Source organism: Tyto alba, unplaced genomic scaffold, assembly GCF_018691265.1.
Source record: "Tyto alba isolate M040663 unplaced genomic scaffold, T.alba_DEE_v4.0 Super-Scaffold_22, whole genome shotgun sequence".
NCBI classification, from domain to species: Eukaryota; Metazoa; Chordata; class Aves; order Strigiformes; family Tytonidae; genus Tyto; species Tyto alba.
The window spans coordinates 10,571,789-10,591,453 of NW_024881296.1; the positions used below are offsets into that span (position 1 = coordinate 10,571,789).

Sequence of the window (19,665 nt, forward strand, 5' to 3'; positions counted from 1 at the left end):
GTTTATAACCGCTGAACCATTGCCTCCTTCAGGAGCTTGAGACAAGCTTGTTTGAAACAGGTTAGAATGCAGCTACTCACTTCATCAGAGTTAAGAGGTCGCATTACTCCAACGCTCTTCTTTGCACTGACATCCTGCCAGAAAGTACTTTGATTTAAATATTGTATTACTGATCTACGGTATTAGGCTCTCTACAGGCTGAAACCTTCCTATCTTGCATAGCTTCTAAACCTGTGCTTCACTTTTTTTTTTTTTTTTTTTTTTTTTTTTAAGTAGTATTAGTACTGGACGAATTGAAAGAAGTTTCTAATCTTTTAAAGCCAGACAAGGAGTTTGTGAGGAGAGTCACTGAAGATTTCATTAGCCGAGATATCAGTTTTTATCTGTTATATCCAAGATATGAACTAGAATTCAAGAAGACTGGAGGCAGGTAGGGGGCTGGGGGTGGGGAGCAGGGAGGCACTGGAAGGGGGGGTGGGGGGGGTGAAGTATTGGTGAATCCAGCCCTGGTATTTTTCTTTGAGATACATTCACTAACACTTACGTCCATGATAAATACCAGTGCTTCCCCAAAATCACGTACACATACAATAAATGCAATTACTACGGCTATCACCCAACAAGAACAAAATAATGAAGGAAACCATGCTCCAAGTTGATTTGTTTTTTAAGACTAAATGTCAGCCAGGTAATACAGTGAAGTAAGACACTATCAACTTCATACTGCCCTGTATTTACCAGTAGCAAAGATTTGATTCCACAACTGTGTCAGCATTTATTATTTTAACACAGGAAAGGTAAAATAAAGAGGAGGAAGAAAAGCTGCAAGAAATGTAAAAACTAAGTCATCCTACAGTAGCTCTGGTAATGCGGCAATGCCATTTTCTGGGGAACATGAATACACAGAACTCTGATTGAATACTGACAGGTAACTGGGCAAAGGATTTTTAGAATATTGTTATGATTAAAACTTCTAAATTTTGTTGCAATTTCAGCTTCAGGAACTTGTGGTTTTAAAGCCAACCACAGACAAATGTCTGCCTGGTGAGCACATGTGAATTGTCCCAAGCAGAGTGAGATGTCCTACTCAGAAGTGTCTGGGTAGTCATCAGTACTGGCAGCACATGCAACACTAGGGAAAAAAGGGGGAGTGGGAGGAGGGAAAAACCCACAAAATAAAACCAGATTTCTGCTTGCTGTCCATGAGGTTGATTTTCTTTCTCTCAACCTGGTTTTGGAGAATGCTACAGTCAGGGGGTGGAAGGAATAAATAAAAGACCTTGGATACAAGGAGAATAGCTTTTTGGAAAGGACTGAAAGCTAGTTCTCCTATGAATCTAAAAAATGTCCCTTTGCAAGAGTGAACCAGGTTGAAAAGTTTCTTGTTCCCCTTTTCAGTGTTCCTCAGCTTTTCAGCAGGAGATAAAGAGCCCCAAACAGGCAAGTCAGTTCTGTTTGCACATGAACATTTTGTCCAGAAAGCAATAATAGCCTACATTTAACTTTATTCTTCTGTGCAGAAGGCAGCTGGTACACTCCCATTTGGCAGCGTTTCATTCAGGAGAAAACAGCAGACTTCTGCCCTTGGGAAACTAAAAACTAAATCAGAAGGGAAGCGGTGGCTTAAGCAAATGTCTTCGTTTGTGACCATCCCTCAGCCTCTTGGAAAGGAGGACAGTTAACAGAAGAATGGGGAAAGTTCAGCATTTAAATACAATAGCTCATTTCATTGCTTCCTCACTGGAGAATCGATACTACAAAAGACTATTCTGCAATGAGTAGTCTCCATTATATTTTTGTTGTTTGCATTACAACAGAACATAGAAATCTCATCCAAGACCAGTGCCTGACTAAGCAACACAACTTCAAATGTTTGTAGACTAACTTGGTGAGCAACATATGGTGGGACCAGAACTGAGCACAGAGGGGAAGTGAGTTACTGGAGGTCAAAAATTAACTGAGAATGGACCTCTTCCAATGTCTTTCAATCGCACTGCATGGCACCAATGCTCTCCTTTTTGCGGATCAATCCAGATTTGTTACCCTTAGGCAATCTTTTCTTTACAAACATTATACTTTTGTATATGAAAATGGTTTTGTATGAAAATTTCCAGTAGATTTTCCCAGAGTTTTGATAGAACAGAGATGGAGTTAGGATCTTTATTGCTTTGTAGCTTCAAGCAATGCATTACTTCCAGAGCACACAGCTCATTTTCTAGCTCACAATAAGGGAGAAGACCGTTAGTATTCAATATACATGCATTACTGAACTTGTACCATACCTAAAAGAGGGCATTTGGATGAGATCTGGTCTAGAAAAAAAAATGAGGTCTGTACATTGAAGTATCATAAAAATGCTCAAAATAATTTCTGCTTCCTTCTCTTAACAGTTAGAAAAACGCAATTACTTCTAAAAATCAATAGGTGGCATGTAATCTTGTATATGAGAAACACTAGATTAATCAACAGAGAAGTAGCATCTAAATTTTCCAGATTTTCTGGTAGATTCAGGTACTTGTATTCTTTCAGGCTCTCTATTCAAGATGCTATCCCCAGCTACTACATTACAACTCTTGTATTGTCATGTTCCCGTTTGAAAAATCTAAAACGTTGTTGATGGTCTAGTGTTTATGAGTTTTTGTAGAGCAATATCCTATTTATAGAGCTGAAACACAGATGGTTCAAAGGAGAACTGCTCTTATCTCAATATCCTACAGGCCAGTCTTTCTATTAGGTAGTATGCAAATTCCCATACACACAAAATTTCAGCTGTATATCCCACTAATTTCCAATATACCCCTTGAGAGAACCACTGTCACTGTATTTTCATAAAGTTGTCCTAAAAATGTATAGATTTATTGCTTCAAGAGTTTTTAATTTACATTTTTCTCTGCTTAAATTTCCCTGAAAAAGCATAGGTCCTCCTGACTAAAACTTAGAGCAGTTCTGGGGACAGAGTGCAAAGGACCTATGCTAATGAGCAAATAAAACAAGTATTGAGCCCATTCAGCCTGTTAGCTGCAACCAAGTCTATGCCACGCAAACATGCAACTAAGTGCCTTACCAGAATGATTAGCTTCACAGAAGAGCATTTTTCTCCTCCATGAGGCTAAATCTAGGGGATCCTCTCAACTTTTTTTTTTGCCTTTTCTTTAGTTAATAAGCAACATGCAACTACACATCTGACAGTTCCTCACAATTACATTTTTTTAATCCACTGACCGAATTTCAGACAAGTTGGACGGCGAGGCAGTTTTGAAACTCCTATTGCATTACACTAAGCATGTTCTCTCCTAGGGTATACCAAAAGGCATGAAAAGTATTTCAGGGAAAGGGAAGTTAAGGGGAGACAAGCCAAGGATATCGCAGTTCAGTACCACAGGAGGCATGAGTAGTAAATAGGACGTTTACGGTTACTGCGGTGGACTTGCACACCGAACATATCCATAGAAAATCAGAGTTCGTGAGCTCTAATGTTCACGTGTAATACTAGACACCTTGAAACGACAATGGGTCACGTCAAAGTTTTTAATACATTCTCTCGCTCAGAGTCTAAGCCTGCCCAACAGTTAAAAAAATCTATTTGCACTATGAGTAGGTGGAAGCCAGGCAGTAATGAGTCACTGCTGCACATCCTGGACGGTAATACCCTTGCATTGATCCTGCAATATTTTGTATCCCCTTTTGTTCACAAACTTACTTGGAGAGTTACAAGATGCTTTCTTCTTTCCCTGAGAACACCAGGTTTCTGCTTAGCTTACTTTTGCAGTTACTTTTTGTGGACTAACTAATGGTCCAACAGAATCCCCATTTAATCACTTTTATTTCAAATGTTAAACTCAGGTGTGGGCTTTGCTCTGAAAGGAAGCCTGTTCACACAAGGTCTCATATGAGAAAATTCAGGTATGCAACTTAAATGCAATTCAAACCTGTAAGGGCTGAGAAGCACAGCAACGGCATGCTCTGATAGTTGTTTGTATACGTGCATTTGCAAGCCTATAAACAAAGATGACATTTGGAGTTCAAAACCTTGAGAGTTATATGGCTTCTTGGCTACCCTAGTACATGCATCAGTTGATATCTTGATGCAAGTTCTTCAGTTTGGAACTACTCTGACCCTTATTTCCAAGCTATTTTGTAAGAGAACAAAAGGAATTTTCATTTATTTCACTACATGTCTACTGATCTTTCCAAACTGACAGTAATGTTTATGACTATCATAGCTGTCAGCTGGACCAAAATAAATCACAGCAGCAGATGCTCAACAACTGTCAAAAGTACAGAACTTACAAGGTGCTGTAAAGTCAGAAGTACAAATAAAATCATAATTAGATAGGCAATATCAACATAAACATTGCTAAATACCTAAACATTTCAGTATCACTTTCTAGATATACTGAAAAATGTAGAGCACGCAGAATGAATGGAAAAACTACAGTTTACTCACTGTTATTGGCAGTGTGTGTCACTTAATTAAAAGATGAATTTTCAGTGAAATGCTGCAGAATGACCTGTACTACAGGAAATTTCACATCCAAATACTGGAAACTTACTCCATCCCTCCCACTTCACACTGATGGCAACACGTGGCTGTCCCACATCTATGTTCCTGTGGCTTTGATTCATGCTCTGCTCAGTGATTCTCTCTCTGTCATTGCCCAAAGAATGTAAATATTTGTTCTGTCTGTATTCTGGTTTACAGGCTTGGCCCATTATTCAATATGAAGGCTGTAATTCAATCATAGAAGGATCTGTTGCCATGCATAAACTGGGATTTTATGTTTTATGACAGGCTTTGCAGAGCAGCCGTCTTCCTACTTACCTCCCCCTCTCCTTGCCCATGACTGAATTATAGTTCTGTCTCTAATTGAAGCCTAGTATTATTTTATTTCTCTTCTGCTGAGAGGAAGACCAGAGCTATCATTCTGAATACACACCAAGCCACAGGAGCCTGGATGAGGTACTCTAATGACAGGTCCTCCTACACAGCACATTTGCAGTCTTTCTGCTAATTAATTTGATTTCCTTTGTCTAGACTAACATAATACAGCAAGTTACTCTCATCTAAAGGAGGATCGTTAGCATTTCAGTTCACTCCAAATGAGGAAGAAAGAAGAGTCAATAGACTGGAATCCGGGGGAGACTGACTTTGTCCTTGACTACACCATTGCTTATGTTTTCACTTGACCAAGACTTTGTCTCCAGGAGAACCTGAGACAGTACTATCATCAGAGGAGAGACTATAATCAAAATCAGATATCGTCGGTATGTGCATGGCAAGGCAGTGGCAGTAACACAGAAGGGTTCTGTCTACGGTGCACTTCAGTCAGCAGCTTTCTTCCTGGCAATCACTTGGCATTTACTGTTCACAGCTCCTGACATCCTCAGAGGGCTGAACAAACATGTAATTAAAAACACACACACGCTGGTTTCTTCAGAATTCCTTCACAGAATGAAAGGAGATTCTGTAGTGTACCACTGGACTAGTATATTGGAGGCAAAGCTAGTAATAGGAGTTAAAGAACCAACTCCTCGCTATTTGGAAGGTGAGACCTTCATTTGGTAGTTTTGACAATGATTGAAACTACGGAGCTGAACAGTCCCAGACCTGAGATGTCAGTCAAATACAGGACTTGAGAAACAGAGTGATGCATGATAAACAGATGAAATGACTCGGATTTAAAAGTTCAGCCTTCTGGGTCGGGTGGGCAGATCCGGTTCCAATACCCGGAGAGAAAAGCGACAAGGAATCATACATCATACAGGTGCACTGTGAAGTGGAATGAGTCCAGCCATTTCTTAATAACAGCAGGAAAGTTCTTCCCCTACAACAGAAGATGAAAAAGAAGGGAGGAAGGCTGCAGAGGCAACCACCAACCTCTTCTGCTCACAAACTCACAGAAAAGTGCCAGAGCTCCCCTTCTGCAGGCAATTTCAGGATCATTTCTAGACTTGTAACCTCGGTTGCATTTATCATTTTGCAGCATCAAAGAGGGGATGGATTCCAACTTTGGGACTTACTGGCTCAGGGATTTTTTTTTTTTGGCTGATAGTAACTGGGGACCCTCTTTGCATAAACACAAGCAGAAGATAAACAGCATCTAGAGGCTCTTTATTAACTTAATGTGACCTTGGTTTTTTTACAGTGTTTGGCTATAAGCCATTCATACTGTCTCTCCATAGTTAAGGTTTGAATATTTTTCCATTACTCATGCTTTCAAGCTCGGTAGAAGTAGACAGTAAGTAAAAGGAAATCTAAAGATTCTTCTCTTTGGCTCTTTCAGAAGCTATTCTCAGAAAGGTCAGGGAGGTATCTTGGAAAGAGTTAGCCGACATCTAGCTATAAATTTCAGTGTGAGATGGCAAGCTCCATTTCTCTTCCTGGTCTATTCAAGGCCTCTTCCCCAGGCTGAATTTAGGCAGCACTTCCTTGCATCTGGAAGAGAGGGATGACACTTCTGGTAATCTTTGATGACCTCAAGTTACTACATAGAAGTACAAAGATACTGAGACTCTATTTCATGTCAGTGATTAATTTGATTGAGAGTAATGAATTGTCCAAGTGAAGTGGCCAAGACAGCTTCCCTTTTGACATGACTACCATGTTAAATACTAGCTAGCACTTCTGTATGCACTCTACTCTGCCCCTGTCAGACCTCACCTGGAACACTGTGTTCAGTTTTGGTCCCCGCTATACAAAAAAGTAGTGGACAGGCTGGAGAGGGCCCAGGGGAGGCCACAAATACAATCAAGGGATTGGAAAGCCTGCCATATGGCTGAGAGAACTGGGTTTGCTCAGCCTTGAGAAGAGAAGGCTTAGGGGAGACCTTATCACAATGTCCCAGCATTTAAAGGTTGACTACAAAGAAGATGGAAGCTCCCTTTTTACAAGGAGTCACATGGAAAAGATGAGGAATAATGGGTACAAGTAACCCCTGGGGAGATTCCAATTGAACACAAGAGGGAAGTTTTTCACAATGAGAACAGTCAGCCACTGGAATGATCTCCCCAGGTAAGTGGTGGGTTCCCCAACATTGGACATTTTAAGATTCATCTGGGTAGGGTGCTGGGCCATCTTGTCTAGACCGTTCTTTTGCCAAGAAATGTTGGACCAGATGATCCTTGAGGTCCCTTCCAACCTGGTGTTCTATGATTCTATGATACGGGACCAACAAATGCAATATTGATTGTGAAGAGGAGGAACGAGTGGTCAGAAAGCTTGCTCACTCAGGGTTTGGGGTTTGGGTTGTTTTTTGTTTTTCTCTTATTACGAAGTAGTCAGAGAACATGCTGTGCATTACAGTTTATACCATTTTACTAATCATACCACTTAGTGCTGTTTCAAGCATTTATATGTATCTTGCTGAAGCAGCAAGGGAGGTTGATCAGGTGAAGGCTCTGGCAAACTACTTGTAATGGCTCTCCTAGCACCAACACAGATTTATCTTGGTGCTAGAACTGCTGCCAGTCATTTAAACTTGTATATACCAGCCTATAAACCATTCAGTTGGGTCAGCAATCAAATGTCATCTGCACTACTTGCTAAGGCCCACTATAGTTGATTAGACCAAATAGGAGCATCCCAAGGAAAATGCTCTGATCCATAGGTTTGCTCTGGTTCCTAGTGAGCGATCATACACACAACTGACTCATTTATGAATGATTTAGACCACAGACACAAACAACATTACGCACCCATGAACGTGGCTCTTTCAAGACTTTTTCCTATGTCTGGGCTAAACGGTAGACTTTTTAAAGAAGTTTGGTGTGATATGGGATTAAAAGGACTGGAATCTCAAATAAGGCTAGATGGAAAACATTTTTTGACACTATGAGAACTAGACATATTTAAAGCCTCATCTCCAAACTGAAGGAAAAATTAAGTACTGACCACTGACCTAAGTTTTCACTTCAGATCAGCTAACTATTAGATTCTGAATTCTCCCTTATTTTCCTTTTGAAGAAGGAGGTGAAGTGAACAAAATTGGGTTTAAGATACTTTCAATGTAAAACTATTAAATCCTCAAAAGCCAAGAAGCCATTTCACAGAGTTAACATGAAACACCTTTTTGTGTCAGTAAGGGGAAAGCCCTAAAACATACATAAATTGAACTAGGACCTTCAGGTGTTTTCGATCTAAAGATGCTGATATCTCTTTCTGCAAAAAAAGCAACTTTGAAAAAAGAGTTTTGATCAACACTTCTCCTGGAAACTTTCATTCCCACTGTGTGGAGAGACCAAAAAAAAAAAAAAAAGTTTCAACTCTGAACCCCTGGGGACAGCTACCACAATTCATGTAGCATGATGGTCCTCAATGGGTCAAGGATAACCACAGCCCCATGGGATTTTTTTATGCTTGTATTTTGAAAGGAGGCTCAGTAAAGAATTTGGCTTAGCAAAACAAGACTACACTTTCTCTCTTCCCTTATTTAGTTTCAGAACAACAGCTTTGGCTTTGAGTGATTATTTCAGCTTCTGTAATTTTTCTCCAGCACAAAATTGTAGAGAAGCTCCATACAGATCAGACCAGTGATCTGGGCAGCATAAGAACATGGATGTCAGAGCTTCAAAGAGAAACAGAACAGCAATTAGGAAAAACGCTACCAAAAATGCACCTAGCAAAGACAAAGCTAAAAGTAGTTCACCTGTCTAAAAATCTGCTAACTTGGCAAAAAATATTTTCCTTAGAGGACCTTAAGAAGCTCCTAATTAGCACAAAGATTGAAGAATACTAATTGACACTTGGCAAAACTCTGCTCATTAAAAACACAGGGCACATTCGTGGGGGTTTTTTACCTCCTTCTCTCCCCCAAAATCAAACTCTTATTTTACATTATGAATGACATAAAAGGCTACATCAGAGCAAGTTCACAGTTTCATATCTACGTATTTGTTATAAGGCTGAAGGGGAGGATTCTTAAACTTATCTAAAAAGAAAAAAAAAAATGAGTGAGAATTAAATCATTAAACTGTACAGTTTAAGCAAAATATGGAATGACACTGCAGACTTGAACAGGAAGGGAAGCAAGAGGCACATTTGAATTAATAGACGTAAGAAGGCAAGGTCCTGAGTGGATTTACAGCATAACTGTACAGAAGACATAAAGAGCTCATCTAGATATCATGATTTTAACAAGGTCCTCTCTGTGACTATACTCCACCCCTCTCCAAAAAAATATTACTTGTTTAAAGCTGCTTGCCAAATCCATGGCAAAGCATCTAACAGAAACCAGAGATGAGATTTAGAGACACTTTAGAAATAGGTGACAGGGACACAGATGTCACTTAAATCAACAGGAGCAACCCAGAAAACTCCTGTTCCCACACCTACAAAGCCTCCAGTTTCATTGTGGACTGCGACACTGCCTACGTGTCTACACACGGTGCTTCTGTAGGGTGCCCAGACGTGTGACCGGGCGGGTGGCAACGCTGCCTGCTGCTGCTCACACTGAGGGCAGACAAAGTTTGGGAGCCCCTCAGCAGCTCCCCGACTGTCCTCCTCTGTCACACGTGTTCCACATATACCCAGTCAACACCACCCAGTGGAAGATGAACACCATTAACTACTACCAGTTATCCAGAAATCTAGCCAGTGGGCTATTTATCTTTCTTGTAACCAGCTTTGCAACAAGAGCTTCCTCATTTATGAATGTAAACTCAGTTTCAGTACCCACATGAATTGGAGATAATTCAACTCACATTCCCCACATGATGCAAAAACACCCCTCCAAAAACTGCAGAAAAGGCTAGTGAGAAAGCAGAAAGCACAGAGGCATCACCCATACTTTCTGTTAAAGCTGGGTTAGTAGATAGAGAATAAACATAAAATTCATAGATCTAAAGAGAATTATAATACCATATCCAACATTATTTTTCTGTGATTAGGCTTTGTGATGTGGAGGGTGAGGTCCTGATTTAAGCTCCTGAGTTTTATCATTCTCCCCAACACATTAAAGAAGGTAATTTGTTCTAGGTTTTTGAACCCAGATGAAAATAATCACAGACCAAAAGAATTAAAACCTGTGCCTTTTTCTCTCAATTTTACGTCCTGATAAGAATACTGCAGGATGTGGGTTCAAATATATATTCCAGTTACATATACTCACTCTAAAATAGTGCAACTCTGCTTTCAGGTAAAGTAATGGCACAGAGAAAACCCTGTACCCAACCTTGAGAAATAACCAAAACAGCAATTAATGTCAGCTGGATATCTTTCTAATTGCAACCCATGCCCTTCTGAGATAGAGCTTAAATCAGCTCATGCTGTCACCCAGTCCAGGGTGCAGTTTGCTTCATTAAAAGGGTGAGCCATAGCCCCCCTGCTCCCGGCCCCCACGGGCACCACCTTCCCCCCCCCAGCACACAGGCGTGTGTGCACACACCGGCACGCACACTCCTCGGTCACTCTCTGCCAGTACTAACAGCCATGCAGCCACACAGTCAGCAAGATGAGTTTGCTGATCCAGCCGAAAAGGTTTGTGTTTCTTTTTTTTTTTTTTTTTTTTTTTTTTTTTTTTTTTTTGCTTTGCCGGCCGACTTTCCAGCTGCCTGCGGGATCAGTGGTGCCGCCGGGGCCCCCGGCCAGCGCTGGGCTGCTCTGCCCTGCCGGTACCAGCCTACGGGCAGGCTGCCTGCCACCAGCTGCGAAGCCACACCCTGAGACTCCTTCCAAACTGGGGCCTGGGAACGCCGTCACCCAACTTACCTGTTTCAGGGTGGAGGAGGCTAAGGTAGCTGGAAGGGTGTGGCTGATAAAGGTGGCGTTGACTGACAGAACACAAGCATGCTTGTGCTTCCCATATGAGACCCATGGTCCTTATATCTAAATGGCTTGGTGTTAGGGCTACAGTCTGTACCACAGTGGGGAGAGGAAATAAAGCAACAATAATAAAGTGTCATGAGTAGCACCATTCCAGATGCCCAAGGGCATCCAAGATGTTCGTATAGGCTGGCACTTCAGAGATAGACCCTCTGGGAGGTGCCTGCTCCTCCACAGTGGCCACTGGAAGCCAGGTGAGAGATGTGGGGCATTCAAACAAGCACCAGGCACGTCTGCTGAGGCAACCAACTCTCCGCCAGAACCTCATGCTGCTCTAAAGACACAAGGACTCGATTTTTTGCAAGTGTCTTAAACATTACAGCTCTTATAACTAGATTTCCAAAAGAGGTATGTACCATTTATCTCAAGTCCTCAATGGATATGGGGTACTTACAAAGAGGATCTTTTATCTTGTCTTGAAAATGTGCTCTGCAACTGTGGTGCAAAACTAAATATTAAACATGGAAGCAGCATGAAAACGTACTCTCACTGCTGCATCTTACTGTCTGACTTTTGAGTGTCTTGCCTTGAAAGTGCAAAGGTTTCTTCCACCAAGGCCTTGGGGTTTTAAGTGATTAAACACAACCACTGGCTGGACTGCACAGGAATAAGCTACATGATATGAAGCACTGATGACTTCTGCTTCACTCTTTCTCTATTAGTCATATGCCCTCCTCACCCTCTCTGTCCTAACACCTACCCTTGCTGGATTCTCCACACCTGATTCAGAATCTAGCATAGAAGACTGGGGCAAGGTGACTCTTCTGCCTTTGAGTGAAGATGCTACGTACCCATGCAATTAGTGCATTGCAAAATTAAGCAAACCTGAATTTAAGGACAAACAAACCAGCAATGTGGTTTGATGAAAGAAGTCGGAGTAAATTGTTTTCCATTCTCTTTCCAGGCAACAGATGAGCCAAAAGTGACCATGAAAGAACCGAGCTGCTGGTTAATAACCTGAAAAAAAAAATATCTATCAGAAGGTATAACACAATGTAATGCAAATATTTGTCCAACCTCCCTTTCAGAACAGCACTGGAACTGTAATAAAAGTTGGTCACTTGTTCTGGCTATTGAATTCACATGGATTTTTGCCCTCATTAGGCAAAAGCATAAGTTGTGCATGCACATGACATGGTAAGAAATAGAATAATGATGCTAATACACGAATGAGAAAAACAGGAGGCAAGTTTTCAAGAGCATTCATTCAGCAGAAGGCTGAAGCAGCATCTGGCCAGTCAGGGTCTAAATTTTCAATGCCGAAGAGCACCAGCTTGTATCTCTGTCACCCAAAATGTATTAAGGTTTGCAGTTTAGATCAGATCAAATAAATGTATTAAGTTTGCAGTTTAGATGAGATGGCATTTGAACAGGGAAAGCTGTCTGCCATCTTAAATGTATAGCTCTTATTTTTAATCAATCACCTCAAGTAATATTTATTCTTCTTAAAGGAAGCCTTATGCTCTGTAATTCACTGACAGCTTTTTGTTAAGTCAGCTTCCATACACCCCCACCCCACCACCCCAAATTTTATATAGTTTCTATGTGCATAGATGTCTCTCATAATGATCGCCGATCGCCACAGTAACTTATCTGTCCCAACACGTCCCACAATAGGGGACTAGAAACTCCTCAGCACCTGGAAATTTAAAAAAAAAAAAAAAAAAAAAAAAAAACCAAAACAAAAGCAGGAGCCAACACAACTTATATGCAAATCTCAAAAAAACCCACCATCACAATTATGCCCACCACACTTTGTTGATAGTACACTGAGGACATGAAGGACACATCAAGGTTCTATTTCTTGACTTGAAAACATGGCTGCACAAATGCAAAATGGAAAGTAGTAATGTATGAGCCAGTTCTGGACACCACACTTCAGGAAAGCCATGAAGATTTCTGGAGGGGAAGCAGGGAATTAAAACAAGAACATTTACATACATAGAAACTATAACTCAGTGTGGCAAGACTTGCAGAAATCATGGATCATTAATGCAAAGAAGTGAAGACCAGAGGAGCGATGTTAATAGCTTTCAAATGTATAAAAGTCTATTGAAAAGCATGAACCAGTATGTCTTTACTCTTCACAGATGCAAATGCAATAATGTCAGCAAATAAGATTTCAGACAATAATCCTATTAGCAAGCATCATGATACAGATAGTGAGGCATTGGAATTGATTTGCCTAAGTTTGTAGACGCATCATCAGAATTATTAAGGAGACAGTGACGCAAAAGGAAAAAAAAATCACATCTGCCACAGATTACATTAGATAAAATGGATCTGAACAAGGAGGAGATGAGCCAGATGACTTCTCAAAGTCCCTTTAATTCCCTTTTAAATAAATAGACATGTATGTCTTCTACAGAACAATTGTTGTCCTCCAAAGAACCATCTTTTTAATAGTATTTTGCCTAGTTTTCTGTCATCTCTCTTTTCTCATCTTCCTGGGCTTTTAGGTCTTATGCTAGCTATCACAGACAGAAATCATAATTCTTTTTGCAGTACAGCTTAAAGTACATTTGCAATGGGGTCACTAAACTGCTACTCAAAGCCAGCCTTACGTTTAACATACTGCAGTCTGCTAACTGTGAACCTACCAGGTTTATAACACAGATACTATCAGATGCTTTCAGAATTAAAGACTCAGTTTGATTTCTTTTGCTGTAGGCAGAATTAGTAACATTTGTTTGATGCTCCTCTGTTGGCAAAAGAGGCCAAGGCTCAAGATTCTGCAGAATGTCTTGGGCTTTCCAAAATTTAAGTTATTTAGAGGAAACACTGGCTAGCTTATTTGTTGAAGAAGATGAATTCATTTATAAATCATTAGAAAATAAGTCAGGTTCCTAAACCATATTTAAATACCCATAAACCACACACACACCATTTCCAACATAAGGCTAATTCAGGCACGGTTTTAAACCACCTTTGAGGACTGATTTCAAGGCAGAGAAGTCAAAACTGCTTAATTAGCCAGCACAGGGAGACAATATCATAGCAATATCGTGCCATATCATGCTTTCTCCTCCTGGTCCCCTTAGAGGCAGAGTGACAGGCTCACTGAACTAGACGGCAGGCGAAAGCTTTGCTGCACCAGCTGAGGGAGCAACCGAAGTCCACAACCAGCAACTGCGTGGGGCAGGTGAGCAGCTTCTCATCTAGAGGCCTCAGGACAGCAGAACAGGCCCAGAAACAACCACATCCTTGACGATCTGAGGCGAACTGCAGAGGTTTGCACAGACCAAAACATCTGCATTGTCCTCGTGACAGCAAACACCCAAATTCCTCTCTATTCGTAATGCCTGTAATTAACAGGTGTGGAATAGTTTGTCAACAGCTGTCATTGTAAAGCTATGGTATTTGTCCTACGAGCACAGCAATACCCTGTGAAGATGTATCCACTGTCCAACCCTCCCTTTCCCACAAGGTACAATAAATAAATAAATGAAATTGCCATCTAACAGAAACTGAACACACACTGGAATAAAATTCCAGTTTCCCATCTGCCTTCTTTATCCTCCCAAAATTGAGGTAAGTGTTGAAATTTGATTTACTTAGTGTTGCTAATTCCCTGAAATTAGCCTACGGACTAAAGACATCTCTTCAACACTTTCTCTGTGGGGAAGTGCTCCCCTACCTAGTCAAATATTTCTGATTACACTGAAGAGGTGGGGTGATATTGCAGCGTGAGGTTTCCTAAAAGCCAGGAAAGAGTCGTTCACCTAAGAGCAACTTACAACACCAATACTGGTTATTTGTTTACTGTTATTTACTCTTATTATTACTTGTTTACTGTTATTGAGTAACTATCATACAATTCCTCTTGTTACTGCTATTCTTGGGAGAAGTCAGTTACTCTGGTATGCTTTTTAAACCAATGCTATGTTTACACTCTCTTGTAACCCAATGCAAAACAATGATCAAGTGAATATAGATATGTTCGGATTCTAATAAAATGTACATCACTCATTGCCAAGGAATTGTTATAGCACTGAAACAAAAGGAAAGTTTAATACAAGACAGAATCCTGAAACAGATTAGTACAGCAGAGGATGAGAAGAAGCTGCCAGGCTTCATGCACTAGGCAATATTGCAACGTTTTCTACCAACAAGAAGCCCCACACACCTTTTCGAAGTGCCCAGTAAGCTCAGGGGAAAAAATTATTGGAGGAAGTGAGGATTCTCTGCAAATATGTATTTAAAAATTAATTCAGAGGATTTATCTGACAAATACTGACTTCATTAAGGTGAATAGAAAAAAATAATATTTTAATTAAATGGAGCCAATAATTTTACTCTGGAAGTATCAATATAGAACACGAGGTTTAAAATATACAGTCATTTAGAACAGGCAAGGATCTGTCTTCAGGTCGACTCACTGATATTTCACACAGTTCAGGTGGACAAAAAAAGTACTACAATTAAAAATACTTGATTAGTTGCAAGTAATCAGCAAATGCTTATAAAAAAATTATTGCGACAGCTGGCAGATGAAAAAAAATAACTACACCAAAAATGTTTACCAGGAAGTAATTTAAAACAATAGATTAACAACATTTATGTTCTTGGAATATCTTGTAATTCCAATGTAAATTATTTTTCATTTCTAGTTAGTATTATGCTGCTCCTTTAGTTATTTTGCATATTTTAAATTGCAATTTACTTTTAATTAATTAAACTTCATTTGACTATGAAGGGGACAAAAAGGACGAGGGAAGAGAAAACTACACCAACGTCTGTTTTCTGTCTATGTAACACACCAAATAAATCTAGCCTGGTTCATCCTAAACTAGGCTACAGGAGCCCTTGGCTTTACAAGAGCACCAGCATCTGAACAGGTTCTATAAACTACAGCTAAAAAGGTATCCCCCAAAAGTGTCTGTAAGGCTGAACAATTTCCCTCTTTTTAAAGAGGTCCAGGCCAGCAAAATTCTGTAAACCAGTGGTAACTCTGATTTTTTTTTTTTTTTTCTGCTTTTTCATGCTTTTGTGATTTAGCAGAGCTGCCCAGCAGGCTCACATGGGACATCCAAGAATGGTTCAGTCTCCCATTACATGCCTTTCTAAGAAGTTTGAGCCTACAATAATTAAATATCAGCACGCCACAGTTAATCAGCTCCTAATGTTCTCCTTTTTCACAATGTTAGGTATCAAGATCTAGTAAGAACTTAACGGAAGACCACTGTGGCTAAAATATTGAGGTAAGCGAAGAGGGAGAAAGAGCTGTAATACAACTCTGGCGAGGAGAAAAACATAAAGAAATTAGGACTTTTTATTTGCATGGCTGCCATATATTCTAAAGCAAGAAATATGGAAGTGTAATTGGAACCACCCTGTACACCACTGATTTACCCTCCTGGCTTGAATTAAATTAAGATCTGATTAAGGTTTACTTCAGAGATACCAGACCACCTGAAGTCATTAGGTTCAGTTTTGACAATGGTGACAAATAACTTTTTCTGAAGCTAATGGTAACTTTCCCACAATGTGTGCACTAATTGTAGGCTTCATAAACACAAGTGTCTTGTTTGGTACAGTTTCCTGGCTGGAAGGACCTAGTTACTGCCAGTTGGCTGTACCAGGCAAATCATTTAAGCAAAGAAAGGCTGATCCTAATCTCTCCTCATGCAGTGCTAATACAGTATCAATGAAGAATTCAGTATCTGTGTTGCTTTGCATGCACAGCTCCCAGCTGAACTTTGGACTTGTAAAATTGGTTGTTACACAGGACTTTCTCATCTTGAAGTAAAATTATGTTCAGTGATCCTCAAAAGCATCTGGGAAATCCCACCAGCCTCTGAAAGGCTCACCAGCTCTGAACTGTGACATTCTGGCTACTGGCACCAGGGGCCATTCCCTATGTAAGGGTTTGACAGTAGAGGGGAGAGGGTAAAATGTGTCTAGCTGTACTTTGGATCTAATTACACCTTCTTATAGCTCCCAGGATTTTATCACCTTCAGTTCCAGAGTGAAATTTAACCTATGCATTCAGCCCTCACAGTGATCCTCCCCAGACTTCAGTTGCACCTTTTCCCTTACAGAGAGAAAATCTCAGATACATCCAAAAAATGAGAGTATTAAGAAGCATTTTGCAGCATTAATCTTTCTCCCACCTTTTTTCCCCAGCACTTCTGTGGGAACCTGCACTCATGAGAGGCAGAGTTTTGGAAACACACATTTCTTCAGTATTATTTGAAGTTTAATAATTTCCCACCTCGGCACACCGACTTATGTACATCGTAAACCTAATCCCCACTCTCTCCCTATTGACAGTACAAAGAATGCAGGTGTCTGCCTCACCTATGGGAACTCCTGATGCCAATCATCTAATTTTTACATTAATAGTCCTCATGGTGATGCCTCTACTGAATTATTTAGGTTGCTCAGTTCCACATTCAAAAGCAACTACTTTGGAAAATCAGGACTTGAACTTCCATTATACTTCGCAGCTCAGTTCACAGAGCACTTCAATTTGTTTGGAAGCCCTCCGGGCAGGTTACCACAAACCAGGTTTCCCCTAGCTATTACTCTGCTGCTTCTCTGCAAGGCTTATCAAGCCCAGGCTCTGTCAGCTGAATGTGTCCTTCCTCACAGCTCCACATACTGAGCGAGGGTCCTGCAAAATTCTTAGTCTTTGCAACGCTAAGCAGAAAAAAAATCTAAGCACTCCAAGAGGTTTAAGGTGAATTGCCCAACACAAAACAAAAAGTTTGTGTCTCCATGTTCCCAAACTAGCACTCTAGACATTGTTATGCATAGAATTCATTTGACCTTCATAATAGGCCAGTCTTCTGCATAGTGAAAATAGGTGGAAGGAAAGAAGGCAAAGGCTACTTTTACCCTCCACATATCTAAGCAGTGCCAGAGGGGCCAGATACATTTAGATTCTTCTTAAGTTACTCAGAGACTGTGCTGAAATATCTAGAATAAAGGCAAAATGCTCCTTTCATTAACTTCTCTGTGTGTCAAGGTTTTATGGCAAATCACATATACATGCAAGGTTGGGCTAACAGGCATATTTTAAAAGTAAAGGGTAAACTGATATGAGAAGGTGACCTAGACTGAGCGGTAACGTCACAGTGGTTCTTGATTCATTATTTTTTCAGTGGGGCAAAATAACACAATCCTATGAGCAAAAACTGTGTAACAAAAAAATGGCTAAATACTTAGCCTTTCTCTCCCCACACTCCTAGTGTGTCCTGGAGAGCAGCCCAATAAACAGGAGCAAGCAAAAGCTACGAATGTGTAACCCTCCTATTCACAGACACCAATGACTGCTGTCTTAAGTGCGGAGTCAAAAACATACCAAGGTTTGTCTTTCTCCCTTTTCCCCTGCACATTCCTTCCGCAGACCCCTAACTACAACTTTGTATCAGGGAAATAGCTGCATGCCACAAGATGATTTGGAGAGAGACTGCTGTCTCAACATAGCTTGAAGATGACTAAATAGTGACAAAGTAAATAATCCCCCAAAGATAAGTCAACAGTGAATAAGTAATTTTATCTGTCAAGAGTTAACATGCAATGAATATTTGCAATGGTTACACAACGTAAAATCTACTACCAGTTAGCTGTGAGCTCTCTCACATACGCAAACCAAGGAAGCCTACACAGGAATAGATCCCATTTGACTTCTTGATGAAAAGCCTTAACAGCAGCAAGTTGTATGTACAAATTCCTAGAAAAGGATTCTATCCTAAGAGATTGTTACCTTACAGCCAGATATCTTACAGTAAAGATGCACTTTGTAAGTATTTCTTAGGAAATGTGTTAAATTTCCACTAAAAAATAGATAAAAAATCAAAGTTAATGAGTGGCATAGTTTATAATGAATTAAAAAAAAACACAAATCTTTGGTTAAAAAAAAAAAAAACAAACAAACACTTGTTGAACACCTCCCACACATACACTCTGAAGACATAAAAAGTTTGGAATTTAACTTGTAGTTAAAGCTGAAAGACCACTGAAAAGCTTACCTCACTTTTCATTTCTATCACTATCTGAAATTCTCTTTTTTTAATTTACATAAAAGCATTAATCTGTTTGGCATTTATTCTTGAATATACTTTTCAAATCCTTATATATATTTCTAGTATAGCATGATATTTGTCCTATAAACTCTGTGAAAACATATCTTATGATGTTTAAAACATTCTATTTGATTAAAAGAAATAAAGAGCCCTCCTAAATGTGCAAGCAGCACTGTATATTCTGAAATCCAGGCTGTAAGTACACATCCCTTAAATTTTCCTAACTTCTTGAGTAAATAGATCCTCTGAGGTTTCCCAGATAGGATATATTTTAAATTACTTAGGCTATCCAAAGAATGCTTTTGCCGCTCTGTGCAATTAGAGCTGAAAGTGCATTTATCTTGCTATAAATAAGGTGACTCTTAAAGAATGAAGTTCAGAAGTGTTAATGTCAACTCTTTAGTGGACATATCTTTGACAGGATAACTCCGTATCTCAAAGTACCCAGGCTACTTTAATTCAAATTTGAAATTAATTCAGACCTTTATAATCTTTGCAAGTCAGAAAAACTGATGGAATCATTCCAGAATTAAATCGTATGAGTTTTATCATAAAACACATGTATTTACCAAGCTGTTTTGAAAGTTACTATTTAAATATGATGTTAACTCAGGACTAGCCCCAAAATCATATAAAGTAAAAAGTAAAACTGAAATGTTCCAGAGCAATCTGTGTATGGAATAATTCGGTTCATCAGAAGCAAATCATCTCTTCCATACTTTACAGTACTTGAGTTTAGATATGCTGCTTCAAAAGAGAAAAGTGCAAGGGCAATTAGCTGTTTTCTCTTTCCTTCTACTACAGTAAAAATATATT

The 19,665-nt window shown here is 39.8% G+C and overlaps 1 protein-coding gene across 6 annotated transcripts in view; it reads right to left on the reverse strand.

Annotated features, from left to right (window-relative positions):
- Positions 1-19,665, reverse strand: part of GREM2 (gremlin 2, DAN family BMP antagonist) — a 39,192-nt gene that overhangs the window by 8,620 nt on the left and 10,907 nt on the right. The window contains exon 1 of one of the 6 annotated variants that reach the window (XM_033009654.2): positions 11,667-11,690. The exons of 4 other annotated variants lie outside the window; for them this stretch is intronic. The gene's annotated coding sequence lies outside the window, so the exon portion shown is untranslated. Of the gene's footprint in view, positions 1-4,447; positions 4,472-11,666; positions 11,691-19,665 lie in introns of those variants that run through there. One more of the 6 variants, XM_033009662.2, reaches the window with a different exon arrangement.